Below are 22,691 nucleotides of genomic sequence, written 5' to 3' on the forward strand. Positions count from 1 at the left end.
AAAGACAAGAGCTTGTGCCACTTATTTCCTGTCATCGCTTGCTAAAATAATTATTTTGATTTATAAATGAGATTCAAAGGAATTCATGTATGACTTTAGTGTCTTTATTTAAAAGCATGAAAAGGACTCTTCAGAGAATGTAATTTCATTTTGTGCTTTGCACGCTGCTGAGCACGGTGCAGTCCTAACAAACAGCCAGGCTCCTGGGTGCAATCTCACTGTTACTAACAGTAATTCAGAGCAGCAGAACTGAATTGCAGCTCCTTCCCAAGGCACCATCCTCCCTCCTCTGCAGAGTGCCAGTCTAACCTGACCTCACCGGGATGGACAAAGCTCCATTGTCTGTAACCAAGATGTTCCTCAGCTTTTTCAATCAGCACCTGCAGCATAAAGCTGGACCTTGTGGTATAATCTGAAGACCAGCAGCCCTGAGCTAATTCAGAAGCTGGAGAAGTTTTTGCCATTTGAACAAAGAACGTCTTGGCTTGAAGCCGAATGATATTAATTCTCATCCCAAATAGTTTCCTGAACATGGCCATTTTTATGCTGTGACATAAACAGAGGCAGTGCTGCAATGCTGCCAGGCAGCAGCACCAGAGCACCCAGCTCTGGAAGGGGACCCTGCACTCTCTTCTAGGCTGCACATGAGGGAGGGGGATGAAGCCTCAGGGCTCTCATCACTGGCCTCCCTGACTTGCTATATTGCAATGGGACTTGCCTGGGGTTAAGTTTTGATGAAAAGAAGATGAAATAAATACTCTGCTTTTGGGGCCCTTTAGCAATTACTGAGGCTTGGCATGGAGCTGGGGAACTTCCTCTGGGGTTTCAGCAGCCCTGGAGTCTGTGGTTTGTACCAAGTCAAATACAGAGTCCATGCTATTTTGTTTTCTGAAAAATACCACATTTTCTTTCCCAGTTTGCTTCTGAAGTCTGTTTTCCGATTTTGCTTCAAACAATCTGATTCTTGCATTAAAGCCTTTTGGGACCTTTTGTTTTTAATGAATGACAGAAAAATTGGCATTTCTTCTTGTTGCTGCTTTTTCCCTCTGCTCTAAAAACAGCAACATTTTGAGCCAGCTCTACTTTTTTCTCTTTCACTAGGAGATATGTTTCAAGAGTATGAGATAAGAGTGGTAAGAGAAGTATGGGTCATAGCAATTGCTCTCCTCGTGCCAGTTCTGTCCTGCAGGAATCAGGAGGAGCTGAAAGGCCAGCTGTATGTGTATTTTGAGATTACACTGGTATTAAATCAGTGCCCATCTAATGCTGCCACACAGGCTTGGTGAGTTCCTGCCTGGAAATTGTATGACTACAGGAAATGAGAGATTGAACTATCCTCTTGACCCTGACAATAGGAGTTAACTTCATGAGTAAAAGGGACTGGTACCAGGTTAAGAGCAATGGCTGGGATATGTGAGGATGGTGCATTCTATACTGAGGGGCTGAAAAGTGGAACCTTCACTTCTTTACCCTAAAAGAAAGTCATTGGGAACTTCTATGGCTCTGTAAATGTTTTAAAACCAGTGCAGTATGTGGTTCAGGTTGATGGCAAAACTCTGGGATGCTCCTCTCCCTTGGCTACTCCTACCTGAGTGTAATAAAACACTCCTACAGACAACTGCCCAAAAACCTACTAAAGCTGGTCTTCCTTAAAATTATTTCAGCAGTGGGGAAGCTGTGGAATTGGATGGCTTTGCTAAATCAGCTGAATGAGAATGTGATATGAATGGTGTTATCAGTAAAGTGCTCTCCCCAAGGTACACCACAAATATATATTTTATGGTCCAAGATTTGCAAACTTGAAGAAGAAAACCTTTTTCCTGTCAAAATGTTTCCAAAGTCTGACACAGGGTTCCCAGCTAATGACTTCATCTGGAACACAGCAAAGTTCTGGGTGTGCAATCGTGACAAAACCATTTGCAATCTGTAAAGAAAAGCATTAATAAATATTTAAGCCTTTTTGTCCTATTTTATTTTCATTCTGTAAAAGCAAATACATGTCATGCTTAAAAACCTCAGTAATTCTAGCCCTCTGATCTGAAATGAAAGAGAAGAATAGTATTAAAAAACCCTTAAGCCTGTGTTTCTACCAGTTTCTAAAAGACTGTGTCGACAACTGCATTAAAAATGATGAGCTTTTCCAGAAGATTAAGATGTTTTCAGAAATAAATACTCAAACCAGCTGGCAAATTAATTTCAATGTTTGCCCAGTCATTTTATTTGTTAGTAAAATTGGGAATGAGATGATGGCAAAACTGGGCAGACATTACAAGTAGGTTTGGGGTTTTTCTGCAAGAAGTCTGTTTCATCCTGGAGCAGGCCCCTCGGTGGTGGCAAGCTGTGCCTCCTTCCTGGCTGCTCTTAATGGCATTCTTATCCCTAGAAGAAGCAGTCGTGCTTGGGAAACCCATCTGTTTTAATACCACAAACCCATGCTGTAGATAAATGCAGGAGTGTGAAAGAGGAGCTGGAAGCAGCTGCTGTCTCAGGAACATCTCTCCTTGTCCACCAGAGAGGCTCTGCTTGTCCTTCTGCCACAGCAGCTCCTGCTTGGCACCTCAGCTCTGCTGAGGGAGGAGAGTAAACCTGGCTTTACCAGTGCTGGAACTTGGGGTAAAGTCACTTCAACTCAGCAGGGAAAATGAGTGGCTCTGGGCTGCTCTACCAAACCTTGTAGTGAGGCTGAATTTTAATCATGAGCTTTACGCTGAGAGTAGGTTTAGCTTAGATATCAGATGTTCTGAACTGTGAGGGTGCTGAGGCCCTGACAAAGGTTGCCCAGAGAAGCTGTGGATGCCCCATCCTGGAAGTGTCCAAGGCCAACTTGGGGTTGGGGTTGGAGCAGGGGTTGGAGCAACCTGCTCTAGTGGAAGGTGTCCCATAGCAAGGAAGTTAGAACTAGGTGATTTTTATGGTCCCTTCCAACCCAAGCCATTCTGTGATTCTGTGACTGACCTACTTGCTTCCCTCCCCTTCAGGGCACTTGTACTTGGGTGTTCTGGCATCACTGATATATGTGGCCAGCTGTTATTTTCTCTAAAATTTGTATGAAATCAATATGTCCTGACATGAAAACAAATGCCATTCTGCTGCTGTGGAAAGGCACAATTTATCTTTTGAAGAGAGCTGTCTGCCAATAGCATCTTAATACCCAGAAGAGGTCACCAGGATTGGGATGATTGAAATTTTCACTTTCAAATGCATGACTTTTTTTTTTTTCTGCTGTTAAGCAAAAACATTTCAAGGGAGCCTTGTAAATTTTTGCCAGCCTGAGGCGATCAGCTTCTTTAAAGGGTATTTCTTATTTTAAAATACCATAAAATAGAAATAAGTGCACAGGGAGATATACAGTCCACCCACTACTGATGTATATCTTTATGGTATAGGCATACATTATAAATGGTCCTTTGCATCTGCCAGCTGCTCAGCTTAAAAGATTCTCAAGCTTTCCTTTCAAAATCAATTTTTGTGCAGAAAATTATAAACATTTGGTTGAGATATGCAAATAAAAAATATTTGCCAATTAACTTAGAGCAAAGCAGAGCCTCAAAACAAGAGACAAAAATATACAATTTTGGGTCTTGTTTTTAACACCTAATACTTTGTAACTTCCAGAAATGAAATACATCTTGTAAGAGAAATTCCCTAGCAGTTTTGTCCCTTAAAATTTCACAAGTCTTGCCAATCAGAATCCCAGTGCCAAGGTAACTTGTTTCCTACAGATTCAGGATGCTAAGTAAAGGATACACCTACACAAGCAATGATGCAATGCTGACTGATTTAGGCATGTGCAGCAGGCCAAATTGGCTGCCTGTCTGTCCCTCCTGAGGAAGCTCACCACCTCACAGGCATCCTGGACTGCAGCCTTAGGGCTGCGTCTTAGGATGGTTCTGTAAGTGCTGTTTTAAACATTCCCAGTCACCTGCAGTTCCCTGGCTTGCCAAGAGCCACCTGGTGAGGCTGGAAGGAGTGCCCATGTTTGCTAAATCCTCTGTCGAACTTAAACAGTTTTCTCTCACTTTTGTTGGGATCAGTCAGTACTTTGGCCGTGCCTAAGGCACACTGAGCAAATCCCCAGACTAAGACATACATCTCCCTTTATCTTTCCCAGCTGACAATTAACAACTGCAACAAATAATCCAGGGCAGCTGGAAGGATTTTGGTTGTCACCACCCAGGCACTATTTGTGGTTAGAGCCCGGGGGCCACGGGTTTTGGTGTCAGGGATCAAATGAACCCATCAGTTAATTGATGTCATCCTTGCCTGTGGCTGAACCCTTCAGTCCTGGTGCCTGCTAGGGAGGAGTGGGAGGTGAGAGCAATAGGCTGTAAATAGACCTGGGAGAAGGGCTGCAATACCTAAACCCAAACATTAACAATGTTAGGATTAATTATGGGAACAAATTCGTTTGTGCAGTTCAGGAGAAATTCCCATGGGTGATTCTGCTGGATGCAATGATAAGTTACAGAAAAAAGCTATGATTTAAGCCCTTATTTATTGTCTTTAATAAAATCAAATTATTAATAATGCTGAGAGCTTAAAATATGAGAAAACCTCCTGTGTTTGTTATGCTTTAATTCAAAAATATAGCTTTCAACCTAAGAATGTCAGTGTATTATTTGCATTCCAGGAACGCATGGTTTGGGGGAGATGAAATGAGTTGTCCAAAGTCAGGAAGTCTTGGACTCTTCTTTCCCCTTTGTTTTCGTAGGCTATTGAACATTTTCTCATTTCCTTTAAATCCCCAGTTCTCCCAAAACTTGGGCAATTTCTTCTTATGCCATGTCTGTAGAAATTAGGTCTTCTGGCAGTTCCAGGCTGCCAGATTGCCTATAAGAGAAAACCCAGCAGGCACTGAACTGGGTGTTAGGCAGGCATGGAAAAATATAAATTCAGTGTCAGCTACAGTTGGTTTCATGCTAGTCATGAGATTTCATGTCATACCTCCCCCTGGAAACTGCACAGAGCAGCCATGAAGCACAGCAGAAGTGTTAATTGCTTTGTGTTGTCCGACCCACAGTGTAATTAATATGTCATCATCTGTAATGGACTTGGTGAAACAGGGTGAAATTTGTCAGATGGGAAACTGGGGAAAGTGTTTTTCATTATTTTAGTTTCTCCTTGCTTTATCATCATACTAGAGGAAACTGACTTGGACAAAACCTCAGCAAAAGCAGCCTGAGGAGCAATGTACCAGTAAGCAGAAAAGAAGTGGTTAAGCAATTTAAGCTGTTGACAGAGTTATCATTTATAAGTTTATTTGTCACTTTGAGGGCTTTGACTGTTTGCTGTGTCACACAGGTAATTCTGCTGGTGTTATAGGGCAAATGATTGGGTATGAGCCTTACAAAAAAGGTGTTTCCTTTCCATGTGCTGTGTCCATCATCCTGCAGGGTGGGAGGCCTGGCTGGGTCTGCAGTGCACAGCCCTGGGCACAGAAATGACTTTTTCTTTGCAGTCCATTTCAAACCTGGTGCTAGGGGTTCCTAACAAGTTCAGCTATCATTGAATCAAGCTTTAAATCTCAAAAAAACCCTTACGCAAAAATTTCAGAGGTGAGCTCTGGAATAATTACAGAGATCAGGTCAGCAGATACAGCAGTGGAGTTTATAGGCTCTGGTTTTGTATGTGAGACAAGGCAATTGTTTCAGGTTTACAGTTCAGGAGTGTGCTTCTCCCCTGCCCCTTCTGGCTGTGTTGCTCTGCAGTGATGTGTAATGGAGCGGTTTTGTCAGAGGTCATCTCAGTCAGTGTGTCACACTCAGCATTCTCTGCTCTAAATGTTTATGCATATTTTTCCTTCATTATCAGTGAACACATGGATTCCTGTTGGGTTGTGGGAAACAGTAGCCCTCTTGGTTTTTGTTTCCTATGTAGTATCAATGTTTAAAAAGAACTGGTTCAAAGAACATGGTTATGTGCAGCATTTTTGTGCTTGACTGCAAAGACAGAAATGGGCATTAAATCCTTTACAAGTTTGATTTTTTTTTTATCTGATGGTAGGTGCTGTTGCATTTTTAGTCTATATTTATCTATGGATCTCAGCTTAGCCAACTGAAACTAGGCTATTTGCCATCACTGCATCTTGTGCAAAGCATGTTCCAATAGCAGTCAACTTATCCCCACCTTGTCTTCCCTCTGCCTGCCTCAAATTCCTGAAATAATTCATTTGGCATATTACCAGACATACACCTGAACTTTTTTATTAACTTGTCACATCTGTCCTCGTGGTAGAAGAGCTGGTATCTTAGCCAGTGAACACTGTTGATGTGTTTTTTTGGTGTCTTGCATCAGTACTTCAAATGCTCCAGTGCCCAGGCGTAAATAAATGCCTTTCCAAGGGAGATATAGGTAGAGGAGGATTTCTCCTCCCTTTTGTTCTGATGCATCTTGTTTGTGGGTGCATGTGCTGTACTGCAATGGTGGTATTTTCCTACCACAATCATTGCCTAGCATAAATCTTTGTTCAAAATTAATAATTTGCAATAAACTTAATATTCTCAAGATGTACTTGCCTATTTTATGTAGAACCCATTGCCACAACATCTGAGTATTTCCAACAGCTGAAGGAATTTATTTGCAGTGTTCTAAAGAGGATGGAAACATTCTTGTTCTTTGATTGAAACCAAAATTCATCCTGAGAGATTTGGGTTCTGTTCTGGTGTTCTCTCTGGCTGCAAATTCTTGGTTTTCACTTTTGGAATAATGGTCTGGAAATTATTTATTCATTAATCCCTTGTTAGGGCCAAGCCTGCCTACCCTCAATACCTTTTTCTATTTCATCCTATCACTAGCAATCTGGCACTTGTAGAAGAGAAGTCCAGCAGATGACAGTTGTACATTTTGTGCAGCACTGATTGAGAGAGATTATTTCTACTGAGGTAAGAATTATTCTGACAGTCTCATTACTGTCAACTAAAAATTAATGCAGTCCTGAAACTGCAAGTCTTAGTCTGGATATCTGTTAATTGTTGCCCAGATGGAAAGGTACCCTCCATGGACTGCAAGAGAAACCTTCATCAGGGATAAAATAATTAAACCAAAGTAATTACAGGATTCAAAACTTGACACTGTGCTCTGAAAACAACATGATCTGCTCTGCTCAGGCACTATTTCCTCTTGCCAGGAAATTTAAAAGAGAGGTGGCATGGGTCAGTTTGGCATTTTTAGAAGAAATATTCAAAATTTAATTCTTAATGTACAATGCATATATCTACAATATGGTTTATGAATTGCAACATATGTATGAGAAACTAATTTTTAGACAGATAATTGATAGTTAAACAGTAATTTGGACCACCTTTCATCCTTCAACTTTTCAATTTTTTAGGCAGGAAAACTGTTTTTTTCTGGATTTAGTAAAATTCTCAGTAACATACATGATAATGGCACTTTCCTTAATTATTACTAGTGCTGAGCATGAGACAGACTGCCGAGTAACTGGTTTCCTATGAAGGAGTACTCTGCTGTATATAATGAGTATAGACACACACACACACCTTGAACAGATTAACTCCCTTCAGCCTCTGAATATGAGATAGAAGAGCAAAGAGTTTAGAAAGGTTACAGAGATTATTGACTTTCATGCTTCAGTTGAAACTTATTCTGCCTGTGTTATTCCAACAGGCCATTTACAGGAAAGTTTCTCTGCATTCACTGAAATATTTTATTTCCTCTTTGCTATATGAAAATCTTCCCCTTTCCATTCTTCACACTCAGAAATCCTAGGACTGCAGATTTATGTGGCTTTCCAGTACCTCTTCTCTATTTCTAGCATACTAACTAAATGTGTATAGGGTCCATCTTTTAAACTCTACTGTCTATTTAAGAGTTTATCTGTGCTATCTGACTCTGGCTAGTTTCAATGACTTCAGGAATTGGTATTTCACCCAGGGGTTTGTATCATCCCAGACAGCCTCTCTGCCTGCAGTAGGCTCTGGCTGGCTATGCTCTTGCTCTTTTAATTTCCTTTTCCTATTATGAGCATGCTGCTTCCAAAAGTGACAAATATGACAAAATGGTGACACTTTCAATTTGTTGGTACCCATGCCCTCAGGCAGGATATGTTATATCTCTGGGGAGAAACTGGGACTCTAGGAATCCAGAAGAGAGTGAAAGACGATTGAATTATAGATGAGATACTATTTGACTCCCTCAAAAATCCTAAATCTAGGACTGCAGATTACAGAAGTAGCATCATGTCTCATCAAAGCTGCCCTCGCACCTCCTGGTTTGTGTTGGGATCTCATCCCCTGTTCCTGGGATTCTGTAAAGGCATCTTTTTCTGGATTGACTCTGCACACCCATTCTGTGAACCCTTTCAGTAATATCTCTGTCTATCCAACCCTCAGCATCCTTCCCAGACCCCAGGAAGGGGAAGCTCACAGCATGAGACCTGCACGACAGCTTAACAGGCACAGAGGCCACAAACCAAAGGGAGCAGTGTTAGCTGGTGGTTTAAGAGCCAATTTGGGGACAGATATGTAATAGGCTGGGGTGAAATGAAGCTCCAAGAACTCTTTGAGGTGGTTATTAAGGCTATCTGCTGTCTTTTCTATGTGTTTGTCCCTGAATCTGTCCCCATGAAATTGCAAATGCAAAAACAAACCAGGCTATTCAAACTCACTGTACGTGCATTAAAAACAAATCACCCCGTCCCACCTCAGGAAGGTAATTGGCAAACCCAGAGTGCATGAAATAGCTGCAAAGCTGAGAGCAAAGGAAGGAGTGATGAAAATATCAGTCTCCAACCTGTGTGTTAGTGATGCGTTCTGAGCCATAAATACCAATTACTGGGCCACCAGCTGCAAGTCAGCCTTATAGTTCAGGGCTGAAATGCCCTCTTTTCCTTCCCTTAGTGATAAAAAATGAAGAAACAAAATTAAATAGGTTAAAGAATAAAATATCTCCTGGACCTCCAAGAACTTGATTTTTTGCTTATTTTTGCACTGATGAACAATACGAGTAACCTTGGTAGAAATCACCCTTGCCAGAAACTCTTTAATTACATCCATAAACCAGCCTTGTCCAATTTTTGTCTCACCTACATTCTGTTGTGCTGTTGTTCTGCAAGGTCTTTGTACTACAAGGTCCTCTCTCTGCAAGATTCTGCTCTAGTGTCATGTCTGTGGGGAGGCAGAGGAGTTGTGTGCAAGGATGAAAACTGAAAGTAATGTTCTTCCATAATACAATATGAAAAGAATGTAAGGGGTATCTGTTCTTGTGGGGTTTGGCCTCTGCTTCTCCCTGGACCCAGAACAACAGCAGAGTATCTGTTGTCTCTAGAGCAAAAAACTTCCTTCTCACTATGAGGCAAGCAGCACATAACCTCAAAATCCCTGTAATAGTAAAAGTTAGGAGGAGGTTCCTTCCCAACCCATTAGGCAGTGTACCTACAGAGTACAGTATTTTCAGCATGAAACTGATGCTTATTAGTCTTGCACAATGCTCTTCCAGGTTAAAGATGGTGTGAGCATGACCTCAGTACATAAAATAATAACATTGTTCTAAAGGAAAAAGTGAAAAATCTGTAACTTCTCCCTGTGATCTTCCTGTAAATAATTTCTTGGTTGGACTCTTCAGTTTTTGTGCATTCTGAATTTGGATTCCAATGTTCAATCAAACTTTGTAATTGCTGGTAAAAGATGTTTGGATATACAGCAAGTAAGGATGGGATTAATTCAACATGTGCAGTGTTAAGCTAAGTGGCAGCAGTATGCACTGTACACTATTGGCCTGTTTGATTTTAAATCTCATCAACAAATGGTCAACAAATAGGGTTTATTGCCAGGCTAATAAACTGTGTCCCTCACTGATTGAAAAGCTTTCACTGCCTCAGCTCCTTTGCAGTCCTCTGTGGTTTTAGCCTGATACCAAGACAGTCCCTGCATTTTTATAGCAGCTTGTGTAGCTCTTCTTGCCCTCCTCCAAAAGCTATTACTAACCTGGAAGCTTGCTCACCTTCCCCCTTCATTTTTGCATAATTGCAGTGATGCAATGTCAAGGTTTGCATTGCTGTGTTTGACTCCTTTAGGAAAGAGAAGGAGTCAAGCCATCAATGGCTTTCTATCAGGTCTTGTCTCTTTTGTGCCACCTCTAAGGTCAAGAGGGAACATTAGTCCTGGGTGGGCTGACCGTGGCTTCCTGCTTTGTGCAGCTGTGGCATCAGACCTTGCACTGTGAACTGAATGGGAACAGGATTTTGCTGGATCCCAATGCCAAGGAGCAATCACTCTCAATCCTGTCTCTTTTCAAGAGCAGTGAACTGCTGTTTAACCACTTAAATAGTTTTGCTTTGACTTTTTTCTAAGACTCTTCTACCAATGTCAAACTAGGTTTAGAGCATCACAAGCTTTCCAGAACTGTCTGCTGAGCTTGTAGCTTCCAGACTAAGCCACAGTTTAGTAACTCTGTAATGTTTCAAGAAGAGGTTTGGTGAGAGGGCCCTGAAGAGATGCAGGGTGATCCTCTACCCTCAGACATGGGTGTTGAGCTTGATAATACCTGCCAACCTAACAAACTGAATTTTAGTATGTAAGGAGCTCATTGCCCATATTATTCATTGGTAAAAGGAGGTTCCTTGGCAGAAACTGCTTGTGAAAACCCAGAGGATGATTTTCTCTCTTGCTTATTTAGTGAACAAATATAGTTCACCTACAGAAGCTTTCTATCAGGAACTGATATGTTTTGGAAGGTAACATTAGCTCCTATGAATCTCAAACCTGGATGGTGGAAAAAAATGAGAGAAATGTTGCTGGAAAAGAAAATCTACATCAGGCAGAGCAGGTGTATGCATGATCTGGTTTTTGCTTCAAGTTCAGGAAAATCCCATCCCAGGGGGAAATGATGTACAGGTAACTTTGCTGTAGTGACAATGCAGAGATTACCTATAGCTGAAAGTGAGTGACCCATCCTTAGAGGTGGCTTAGACAACAAATTGCTACTTCTGAGAGACTCTTGTGTCTTTCCCAAACTGAAGGTAAAATCAAGCATTAATGCAAAATGTTACTGCAATCCTGATTGTACCAATAGGATCTTTAATGTGGATGATTAGGTAAAATATCTTATAGGGTGCAGTGTACTTAAACTGTTCTCAGGAGCAGACATGGTCCATTGTGTTTTATAAAACCAGGAAACTTTAAACATTTTTTTATTGTTCTCCATAATATGGAGCATTTAAACTGTCTCATTTTTCCCCATAATCTTCGCTCTGCTGACTTAAAAATATTTTTAGCAAGCAGAAGCATGGATGAATGAAATAGTCAGGAATTATCTTCCCAGTGTTCATAAAAATACAAGTGCAAAATAAAAGTTCATAATGCAGAAGTGTACGGTTTTCTTGCCAGCCTTCACCTGTGTCTTCTCCCTGTATGTCTGTGGGTTTGGAGGATGCAGATTTTGTTTTCTGGTCAAAGCTGTAATGGATGGGGATGACAAGGCTCATCAGTCCAGTGCTGCTGATAGCCCCCCGTGTCAGCAGCAGTGCTCAGAGTGAGCTTCTGACTTATGCCAGGGGAGAGGACAGGGATGGGCTCTGCTGGCCTTGGCATGGGTGGCTGTTGCTCTTCCCTGTTGAAATGCCTTGCTGGTTGGTGCCTACATGAAGCTTGAAACCTTGGAGCCGAGAGAATCCTATGATGTTTGTCCCCTCCATGTCAGTTCAGTTATCAGATGGATGGGATGAGCAGGATGGGTTTGTCTTTCCAGCAGTGGATGAGAAACAAAGACTGGAGTTAATTTCCCTTTATGTTTGTGTGTTTAGGTTTGCTATTTATTTGTAATCCCATTTCTTCTCTACAGTATCTATGCCTCATTTCCCTGTCTCAGCAGCCTCAGTAATTCCTCCCACCTACTCCATGGGGGTCTTATGAGTGCTAACACTGGTAATGCACTGTGTGATTCATTGATGAACACGGATGTGTATTTATGTGCCAGATACCATTAGTGCTATCCTTCATTTAAATAATGTTTCTCAGTCTATGAACACTAATGAACACAACTTTATAGATCATCTGCCAGGTGCCACAGCAATCTAATGTAAAGCTAATGACTTTTTCAAATGAATTTAAACTGCCTAACAATGAGATGTCATGGAAAAAATTAAGGATGCCATCATGTTCAGAGGCTAAATGTATGTAGAATATGCAATAGTAAGTATAAATGCATTTTTTAATCTCAAATTGCATGTTCAAAACCAAACTACAGCCTCAAACTTACTCAGATCCCTAACAACAAAGGCATAGAGATGTACTTTCATCCTTAGCAAAAGTGGATGAAGTTTTTGCCTAGATTAGCTGAGTGTTTCATGTTCAGATAGTGCTGGGTCATAGCTACTGTTTGATTATTGACATGAATTGAAAATAAAGTGGTGTTTTCTAGTTGTGGGTGTGAAAAGAGTTATTACCTAAAGCTGCCCAAGAATCAGTAGCTATTCAAACTCCTTTGAGAAAATTTAGTTACTAAAACAACACAGCATATGTGGACTTATGGTCATGGCAGCAGTGTGATCACTCTCTGAGAGATCTTTTTGGGGGAGGAGTGGAGGGAGAATTTTACAGCATGCTGCCATGAAAAGTGACAATTTACTTTGTCTACTCAACCTCCTTTGCTGAAAGTAGTCAAGTGTTTCTGACAGATGAAAGGTGTGAATGTCAGGGGTAGGAATTTAGATCCAGTAACTTATTCAGGTAAATGGATGTTATTCCTCCCTCCAGAAGCAGTTTCTTCTGTACAGTAACCTAAACTTAAAAATGCATGTGGAGATTGGACTCCACCTTGTGATTTAGGGTAAAGAAAAGCACAGATTAACAAAGAAATAGCCTCTTCCAGAAACAATTGAGTGTGTTTTAAAAATTATGTTTATGGCTCATTAGAAGCTAAATGCTTCTTTGAAAAAAAAAATCAGTCTAAACAAATAAACCTAAAATATATAGAAAATATGTAACTAGGAGGAATTGAAAATAAATATGTTCTTTATTGCCCTGGCCTATTGTTAATAATAGGGCAGTGTATTCTGTCCACTGCAGAGTGCCAGGCAAACAGCCTTGCTTGGGGCATTGAAGAACTAAAGCACCATCTTCACTTGATGCTTTTCCCATTACCTACAACAGCTTAGAATCTCTATTTCTGTATTACATCTCTTAGGTTGGCAGTGGAACTCTGGGACTTCAGTAGGAGATATCAGATAAAGCCAGATGTGCCTGATGTAAATCAGTATAAAAACCAGTATTTGCATTTATCGATTCCAAATATTTTCATTAGAAAATGTATTGGAGTCATTTTCCTACTAAGATCCTGTTCTTCTGGTTGTATTTTATCTCATTTTCCTTTTATTTTAGTGCATTTTATTTTACTGGGTTATAAGAGAGAAGAACTTCTATTGATTCTGTTTATTTATTTAAATTTTGCTTCTGCTTCAGGCTGGCTTTCTTTGTTCTTCTCAGGATTTCTTTTTAATTGTTTGAAATAATTCAAATTCAGGTTCAATGCTGTTATTCAGCTTCTGTTCACTGCATTATGATCTTTATGTGGGCAACCTATGCATATCTTATTTAGATGGTGGTGTGAATAAAGGAGATTTTAAAGGCACTCAGCAATTTCTTAGCAGCTTATGAAAGTGAGCATTTCTTCTGCTCTGAATTCCTTGTGTTTCAAAGTAATCCTGGCTCTACAGATGTATTCACAGATAAAAGTTTCAGTCAGATTGACCATTTTATCTCTCTGAAGTAATGCACCAGCTATCACTTTTCATGTAGCTTTCTCAATTTTTTTTTTTAACTGGCTAAGCTTTTCCTATCTATTTTTTATTTTTCTGATGGAAACATAAACATAGGTTCAGAATAATTTGATCATGGAGGAATTCTGGCACGTAGCTAAATCCAAACCTGGACAGAGGGTGTTCCTTTGCTGCCAGAGATGAGGTGTTTGTGTTGGCAGAGGTGGATTACTTAAAGCAATGGCTTGCTTGGCTGCTGATGTGCTGGGTGTGACACGTTGATGTACATCCTTGTTATGGTGTAAAGCGCTCTGGTGCTCCAGGAGCTGACCAACAAAAAATTGTATCCAGGAACAAACAGCAGCAGATCTTTTGTTTACTACATGGGACAGCCCTGGTGACAGAAGCAGGTGCCTTTTCCACAAAAGAAGACTGCCCAAGCCACAGGGACTGCTGGCCACAATTTCTGTATCCACAGCACATGCAGGGTAACGTGATGCATACCAATTACAACCAGACCCACTGATATCACTGACAATCAGCTGGCATTCAGAGAGTTTGCCAACCTGACATATCCTGTTTGTGTGTCTTAATCCGCATCAAAAACATTTATACCTGGCTGACTTCTAGAGCAACACACAGCTGATGATGTTGTAGACCTGCTGTCTCTAAAGGAAAATGGGGCCATCTCTTACAATCCCTGGAGGGTTTCACTGAGATGCCAGGCAGTGAAATGGAGCAGCCCAAGGTGCACATGTGTTGGTTGGTCTCTGGGCCATGGACAAAAGTGGTCAGCATAGGCATGGTGCCAGGAGCAGGAGGCATCACAGCTCCTGATAGATATCACCTGATAGGCATCTGTTATCTGAACTCTGCTAGTTAATGCCTGGAGAAGTGTGAGAACATGGACGAAGCATAACAGTTGTGCCTGTGGCTTTTACTCTCTGGGAAATAACTTGCTTAAATTTTCTCTAAAGACATAGAGACAAAAAAGTGGAGTAAACCCTGGGGAAGGATGTACCCTCTCATTCACTCATCCCTTAGGAAGGTGCAGCTCAAGTCACAAGCTTTTAATCCTTCCCACTGGATTAATTTATGGTGCAACCACTAAGATATGAGGGATTTAGAAGGGCTGGGCCTTAATGCGGATTTCTGTTCCTGGGTTACATGAGTTTAGTGTATTAACAGCCCCAAGTCTGCAACCCCTGCGCAAGTATAAATCTGTGTATGGATTCACCACTCTGGGGACAGAAGGGGAGCTACTTCCACACACAGAGCCTTGTCCTGAAGCTCCTGTGTTGAGAACATTAAACCCCAAGATATTTCAGAAGTACAAAGGGGTGTGCTCTTTGTTGCAGTACTCGAGAAATTGCTGAACACTGGTAGTTGAGCTCTCAGGATCTTCAGCTGTGAGAAACCAAAGCAAAGGCTTTTTTTCCCTTCCTCTCCTAATGCCACTGTTACTGTACCTCAAGGCCCTCTGACTTCCCTGACACACTGGAGCATCTTTCTGCCCTGTCAAGGTGACAGCATCATTACTCCTAGCAAATTCACTTCCTATAAGATATTCAAAGGATATCCAGTTCATTCAAATGTACCAAATTTAAATGTATCTTAATTTATGACTGTGTTCTAATCACCAGAAGATGATGAATATAATTAAAGATAATGAATGGTCCCATTAGTCTTTTGCTTGCTGTGATAATTCCTTCAGACAGACACTTCCTTTGTCTGTGTGGTGTGGAAAGATGCCTTAGCAAGGGAAACTTCTGTTGCAGCAGATTCTCACCCTGGAGCTTTAGAGTTTTATTTAATAGCCAGTTTGGGAGCAAGAAGAGAGAAGAAACAGACCTCTATGCTGAATTATATGCAAGTAATTGCTGAAGGTGGAGGTAGAAAGAGCTGATCATACCTTTCAAGTTTTGTGTCCCCCTTATGGAAATCTTGGAGTTCCCCCACCATATGCTGCTATTTGCACCTCATGCTTTCTCAGCTTTATATATCTTGCCGAAAAGATTGCTGGCAGCTTTATAATATCCACTATCCTTCCTTTGCCTTCCAGGCATTCCAGACTGGCTCAAGATTATGCAATCCATTTATTTGGCACAGGGGTTTTCCATCTCTCATCTAGTTAATGAATAAGCCTGACACTGTGATGCCTTTATGCTGCAGCAGCATTGCAGGCTCCCCTTGACAGGGCTGCAGAGCTGAACAGGGACTGCTGAGACTCCTTCTGCTCAGTGGTTGCATTATACATGCAAAATGTGTGTCCTCATCTGCCCCCTCACTGCCTCGTGATGAAGGCAGAAGGCAAAATGCAAACCATGGTGTTTTGTTTGGTGGGGAATGGTGAGGTGGTAAAAGCAGGCATAAAGCTGAAGTTTAATTTTGTGGCAGATTGTTCAGTGCTGAATTGAAAGTTGTTTCCCAGCGTGGTCTGCAAGTTACATGATTCTGCTCTGTTTGTCGTGACCCCATAATTAATGAAAACCTGGAATGCTCTGGAAGGACTCCCTTGAAGGAGGAGGATGGCAGCAGAACCTCAGGAGTCCCCACAGGCTTTTCATCCCTCTGGCAGCAGTTTTCCTTTCACCAGGACTGCAGTGAAGAGCTGTCACTTTTGCCCTGGAATACTTTTTTTGTGGCTGTGTTGAACCTTTGGAGAGGTTTTCCACTCTCTGTGCCTTCCTCATTAGATTTTCACTCAGGCTGGGCTTTAAGTTTGTAAGGACACTGACACTGTAAGGGCTGCCTCTAAAGACCTTTCAACCTTTGCCGGGATGCTCAGGAATTCAGGCTTGGCACAGGCATGGCATAGACGTGGGGAAGGCTGAGCACAGTGTTTGCCCTTCCTCACTCCTGTCAGGCTTTTGAATCTCATTTACTGGGCTGCACACCTCTTCCAAAACAGTCATGAGAGAGACACACTCTGAGGGCTGCATTTGCTCTGAGACCAGAGGATTTCTGCACCAAATAAGAACCACTCTCAGCCAAAGAGCAGGAGATGCTCCTAATCTCTCTTTTGACACAATCCCTCCAGGCTGTGCTCAGCAGATGTTTGAGTTAAACCTGTCAGCTGTGGCAATCTGATGCTTCAAATCTGTTTTGAGACCCAGCAGGGAAAACCCAGTATCTCCTGATGAGGGGATATCAAGCTTGTTCTCCTTGCTCAGAGATTATCAGATGTGCCATGAAATCCAGAACTTCAGTAATACGACTCACAGCTTTTGATCTGGCAATTTCTTCTTATCAGTGTATGTGCACAGATGTCTGCTTAATATTATAAAAATATGCAGGAGATCTCTGTTCCTCAGGTCCCACTAAAATCCCACCCTTTAAGTCCTGTTAACATCAAAAAAGCAGGGCTGAGCCTGCAGCAGTGGACATTAACTGACTTAACAACACAGGTTAAATTCTCCAGAAAAAAGCTGGAATTTCATGTACTGAAGTTTTGTCCCTCCTGTTCTTTAAAGGGGAGTTTTGAATGCAAATGTCTTAAAAGAAATTTCAAATATAATACCCATCACAGACTGTTATTGTAGTGCACCACAGATCCAAGTCTGGAGGCTGGTGGGAACACTGCATCCACTGCTGAGGGAAGCTACAGATGTGTGAGCTTGGGGGAAAGATGGATGTGAATAGTAGGGAGACATTAAGGGGTAGGAACAGAAAAGAGCAGCTTACCAGTGATCAGGGTAACACCTGCTTAGAGCCACAAGTTGTCTTGAGCTTGCCTTCTACAGATATAGTTGAATATCTGCTTATATTTTTGAGATATAGGGATCTTGACTAACAGTTGAGTTTTCAGAGGAACTAAACTCTTTATGAAATTAGCTCTTGCTGAATAGCTTCACTACAAAATAAAGGGAAGATGGGTTTTTTCCAAGTGACAAAGCATTTTGTTTTTGTTTTTAAAGAGGAAGGAGACAGTTAATGCTGAAACATGTTTTTCAATTTTATTTTTTAAATTGCCTAAATTAAGAAAAAAAAGAAAAATATATTTTTTAAATCTATTTTAAAAACTACCATCAAAATGCAATTTACAACAACCTGGAAATAAAAGTATTTAATAAGTGGAAGGGGGATGGAGTGGGTGCTGGGTTTGCTCCTGAGCATTCCTGCCGGCAGAGCTGGAGTCATTTGCCACAGCTGCTGATGGCTCTGGGGAGCGGAGGGGGGCTTGCGAGCAAATTTCTCTGAAACGCAAGAACGAGTGCTTCCTCGAGGAGCACCTCCCCGGGGAATTGTCAGGACCATTTGCTGCTTGTGCAGAGCCGTAGTCGCTGCCGGAGTATTTTCCCTCTGCAGGAGGTGCCGAAGCGGGGCCCCGCTGGCAGCGTGGTGCCCCCTTTGCCAGGCTCCTGCCTCACTCTTCAGCCACCCTGACAGTTGATTAATGCCTCGGCTGTGGAGTGACAATTCTGTTTCACACCTTCATCCATCATCCCTGCACCATTTCCTGGGGGCCTCGGGACCCTGACAAATTGTCATATAACCTAGCGGGGACTTGCTGTTCCTCCAACTGTCTGTCTGAGTAAGTGTCCTTTTTTATTCAGAAGTTGCAAGAGAGAAAAAAAGGGCTGGGAAATGGCTTAGATGCCTACCATAGGAAAAGGAAATTGATATGATTCAGGAAGGTGAATTCACCTTTTAAAACTTTTATCCCAACTGTCCCCCAGAAAGTTGTAAAATCCAGCCCCTGGCTCCCCATGGATGGGGATGGTTTGAGGTGATGTTTTGCAGGAGGGCTGGGGCAGGGCTAGGAGGTAGGTGAGAAATGAATCCTGGTGTGGAACCTGGTCCTTCCCTCAGACTTGTAGGGGTCCCAAAAAAGTTTGTGTTTCCGTGCCTCAGTTTCCCGTTGTGGGATGGATGGCAGTGCTGGAGAGCAATGAGTGTCCACTGTGGGAGAAGTGACCTGGGGAGACCCTGCAGGGAGTCAGGTCTGCCCGTGGTGTGGGGCTGGCTGTGAGCCCCTCTGAGCCACTCAGGGTCTGCCTCCTTTGCCTGTCTGTGCAGAAGGACAAGCTGCTGTTAAGGTCTGGCATTTGTTTTTTGTGCTTGAAACACAACAGGAGCTCCCCCAGTGCCCTTCACAATGTCACACTGCGATCGCTGCTCCTGGAATCACTGCTCCTGCCTACAGGGAAAGCGAGATGAAATCCACTTGAGAGGCATTTATCTTTGTGCCTTTTGGGCAGGGATGTGTGCCTGCTTGTTCTGACCAGGAGGAGGGAAGGGGATGGCATTAGCAAGAGGTCCCTGTCTGCTGCCTGTGGGGGACAATCTACCTGGTGACATCTTTTCCCCAAGTCTTGCACAGCCGAGTTTCCCTGTGTCGCAGGATCAGCCCAGGCACAGCACAGGTTTGTGCCACTGGGCAGCACCAAGGACCCATCAGGCTCAGGCTCAGACCGGCTCCCAGAGCTCTGCTGGCTCCTGAACGTGGCAGCACATCAGCTTTTACCCACTGAGAATCTTGCTCACAGCTTCAGCATGTGGAGAAGACACCCGAGAGACACAGCCCCAGAGCTGTGGATCTCTGCCTCAGGAGAACAGGGATTGCTTTTCAATACCTGAAAAAGAGCATTATGTTTTCTCTGATTTACAGCTGCAACCACAAAAGCGCCTCCCATACAAACAGTTCAGGTTGTGTTGAAGAAAGAACCAGTGTATGTGCACAGATGGGTGAAGACAAAAGTCCTCTTGGCAGGTACAGCTTCAAATAGATGTGGGAGCAGCTGCTCAGAGCCATGGAGAGACCTTGTGCAGCAGGGAAGGACTGGAGTGCACTCAACTGTCCACACCCTGGGCAATCCAAAATTGAAACTGCTGCCTCCATGATGTCAAATGAAGTTAAAAAGCCAGATAAAAAGGTTCACAGCAGCTATGGGGTGGTCTTGAAACCATGACAACAGAGCAATGCAGGACTCAGGAGTCCACAGGAACTATTTTAAAGAATACTTTAAAAATCCTTGTTTTGTTCACAACTTGTTGTCCAAATAGACTAGAGCAGAAACTGTAATAAAGTATAAGGTTAAATAATAGCTCGGTGGTAGCTGATAGGATGAAAATATAACCTAGAGTTACCTTAGGTGATTATAATACTGAAACTCTTACCCCCAGGAAAATTTTTGGGTGCAAATTGTAGTATAGTGGACTGGACCAAGACCACACATGCATTAAGAATTTTGTTACAGAAGTGCACATGACCCATCACCTGTCCTTGCATCATTCTTTCTTTGTTACCTTTTTGTATAACACACTGTGCATGTCTCCTAGAAGGTCTGTCAGTAGTGTTAGGTGCCTCACATCCTGTTCTACAGAATGGTATTATAAAAAAACCCCACACAGCTTAACTCTGTGTTGAGTGGCTCTTGCAGACCAGGTAAAAGACCTCTGCTTCAGGGACAGCATTGGGGTGTGTACAGTTACATATAAGGGTTCACAAAGAATATCCATGATTGAATCACTGAGTTTGGGACAGATTTAATGGAACAGGAGTATTTTATGTAAGGCAGTTCTGTTGTAGATGTGTTTCAAACTTGTAACAGGATTTTAAAACTGATTTTGGAAACTGGCAGGTTTATGGTACCCTTCTTCTTCTGCTTGGAGATGCCTTGTGATCACAGACCTGGAATAGGTCTGCAGGGAGACATGAATTTAAGTAACATGAATTTAAGAAAGTAGATCAAGCATTTATAATCTTTCTCAGGGTGTTGTGATGATCTGGACTGAGGATATATGTAAAAATCAGCCTTATGTGAGGTAGAAACCACCTAGGCAGGTTTCCCTTGGGAATGTCTGGCTGATCTGGAATTTGCTCAGGAGTATTACTGGGACAACAGGAAAAATAATCTCTTTTGTATTTCCATTGCTCAGGCTTGTTCAAGAATTCAGCTGCAGGTGCAGGGAGCTCTCTCCTGGCAGGATGGGTGGAGGGGGACAGTTCAGTGTGGGTCTGGTGGGCTGTGCCTGCAGGCAGTGCCACCTGGCTAAAGTCAGACTCCAGCTGCATTAGGAAGCCTTAGCTTCCATCATGTTATAGCTTACTTCTTTGGTTTACTTCTGAGCTGTAAAACCCTGAAGTGAGCCAGTGCAGGCCTGTGGCATCTCCCTCTTGTCCCTCCCATGCAGGGGGTCAGTGTTAGCTGAGGAGATTTGTAGGAGAGGAAAGGAGCCTGAGCTACACCACTCTGAGTCCCACCTGAGTGTTATTCAGACAGGGACAACTCCCACCTGGAGAAAGGTGTATAATGAATAAAAGAGGTAAAAATATAGCCTTTTTTTTCTTTTTTTTGATAGTCTAGACAACAAATCAGATTTCTTTGCAAAGCTTGTACCATTCTCTTTCATCTGTCTGGGAATTCTTCAAGGGAGACAAACTCTAGAAGGGAATAGACAGAGCAAATAGAAAAAATAAACCCTGAGTGACTCTATTTGAGCACTTATTTGGAGCAGCTCTGCCTGACTTCAGCCAGCTCCTCTGCACTGCCTGACTGCTGCATCTCTGGGTCATGCAGCTCTGCCAGGACCAGTCTGAGCCAAATCCTTTCCAGAGCATGGATTTATTTTTTTTTCCCTAATGGCACAGACTGCTACTTCTGACTGCAAATCCAAGCTGGATTGGATCTAAGGACTGACTCTCCAATCACCCTGGTGGGGATGGATGTGGTTGTTTCTTCTTTATCAGCCTACAGTTGCCTGCAAAGGAGAGCCTTGGGGGTGGCAACACTAGCACCACCTCCAGTCACTCCACACCTTCCTCTACTCACTCCTGAGTCATCTTTTTTAATGTGGGCAGCACATCCAAAAACGACTGTGGGGTGGGAAAGTTTCCTTACTGGGACATCAGATGGAGCAAATCCCATCTTCCCAATACATAGGTTTGCTTTGGGATACATCCAGCGTGGTCCTCACATTTTATTAGTGAAAGTGTCAACAACACTGCAGGTAACAGCTGGAGAAGAAAAGAACAATTTGATTCTTTCACAAAAAAACTTTTGACCTTTTCTCAGCCAGTTTCCTACATTCTCTTTTTGCTTTAATAACAAGGGTGACATTTTGAGGCCTTTGGAACTCCTCCAGTCTCTGTCTACACTTCCCTACTTCACCTGTTTTCTGAAATAAATGAAAGCTCCAGAGCCAGCTGCATGTCTGAGAGGGGGTGTCAGCTGCACACCAGAGCAGAGCTGGGAGATCTGCAGTCTCTTGGATCAGGTACAAACCACCTTCATTTAAAAACAAATCTGGGAATATTGGGTTTTATAGTGCTTGTTGGGTTATGGAGATTTCTTGTCTTTATTTTAAGAAAATGCAGGAATATCCTTCTCGCTGATCCCTTTGTGTATTATAATGGGATTCTCTAGAGCACATGCTCTACCTGTTCACTCCTGGAATCATTGGGGAAATAAGCAAACATCTGTTGACATGGGAAGTGAAAACTCCAAGAAAGCCCTTTCCCTCTGCAGAAAAGGTCACTCATGCCCTGTGCTCCTTTGGCCACGCCTAGGACTGACAAACATTGCTGCTGGGTTTGTTGTTGCTGTCATTTCTGTTTGTGATTTGAATTCAAAGGTCAAATTTGATTTAAATAACTCATGGCCACTTGTAATCAAAGCTAATGAGCAAGTAAATAATTCAATAATTAAAAAAAAACCTCTTTGCCAATAAGTCACTTTGCATTTGTCCAGCCAGGGATGATATTGGAAATCTAAACAAAACAAGTCAAAACACGTGTGCAAGCACACTGAGTGGGACTCACATGGGAGCAGAGACCATCTGGAATCACAGTTGTTCTCACAGCCAGAAGAGGCAGAAAGATGCTGTCAAACAGGAGAGGTGCACAAGCGAGCCATGGGAAGTTCCTGGGGCAGTGTGGAGGTGGCTTCTGAGCTTTTCCATCTTGTGACCAACCTCTGCCCTTTGATCTCTGTGCTGCATGAGTTTTGTTCCAACTCACAGGTGCCAGGCGTGC

At 42.5% G+C, this 22,691-nt stretch overlaps 2 long non-coding RNA genes across 3 annotated transcripts in view; both read left to right on the plus strand.

Annotated features, from left to right (window-relative positions):
• Positions 1-22,691, plus strand: part of LOC135278838 (uncharacterized) — a 122,379-nt gene that overhangs the window by 49,095 nt on the left and 50,593 nt on the right. The window lies entirely within an intron of this gene.
• On the plus strand, positions 20,701-22,687 carry LOC135278840 (uncharacterized). The gene is made up of 3 exons (XR_010346243.1): positions 20,701-20,983; positions 21,770-21,934; positions 22,026-22,687. It is a non-coding gene; the product is annotated as an uncharacterized LOC135278840 (long non-coding RNA).

The sequence above is a fragment of the Passer domesticus genome, chromosome 11 (assembly GCF_036417665.1).
Source record: "Passer domesticus isolate bPasDom1 chromosome 11, bPasDom1.hap1, whole genome shotgun sequence".
In the NCBI taxonomy this organism is placed as follows: domain Eukaryota; kingdom Metazoa; phylum Chordata; class Aves; order Passeriformes; family Passeridae; genus Passer; species Passer domesticus.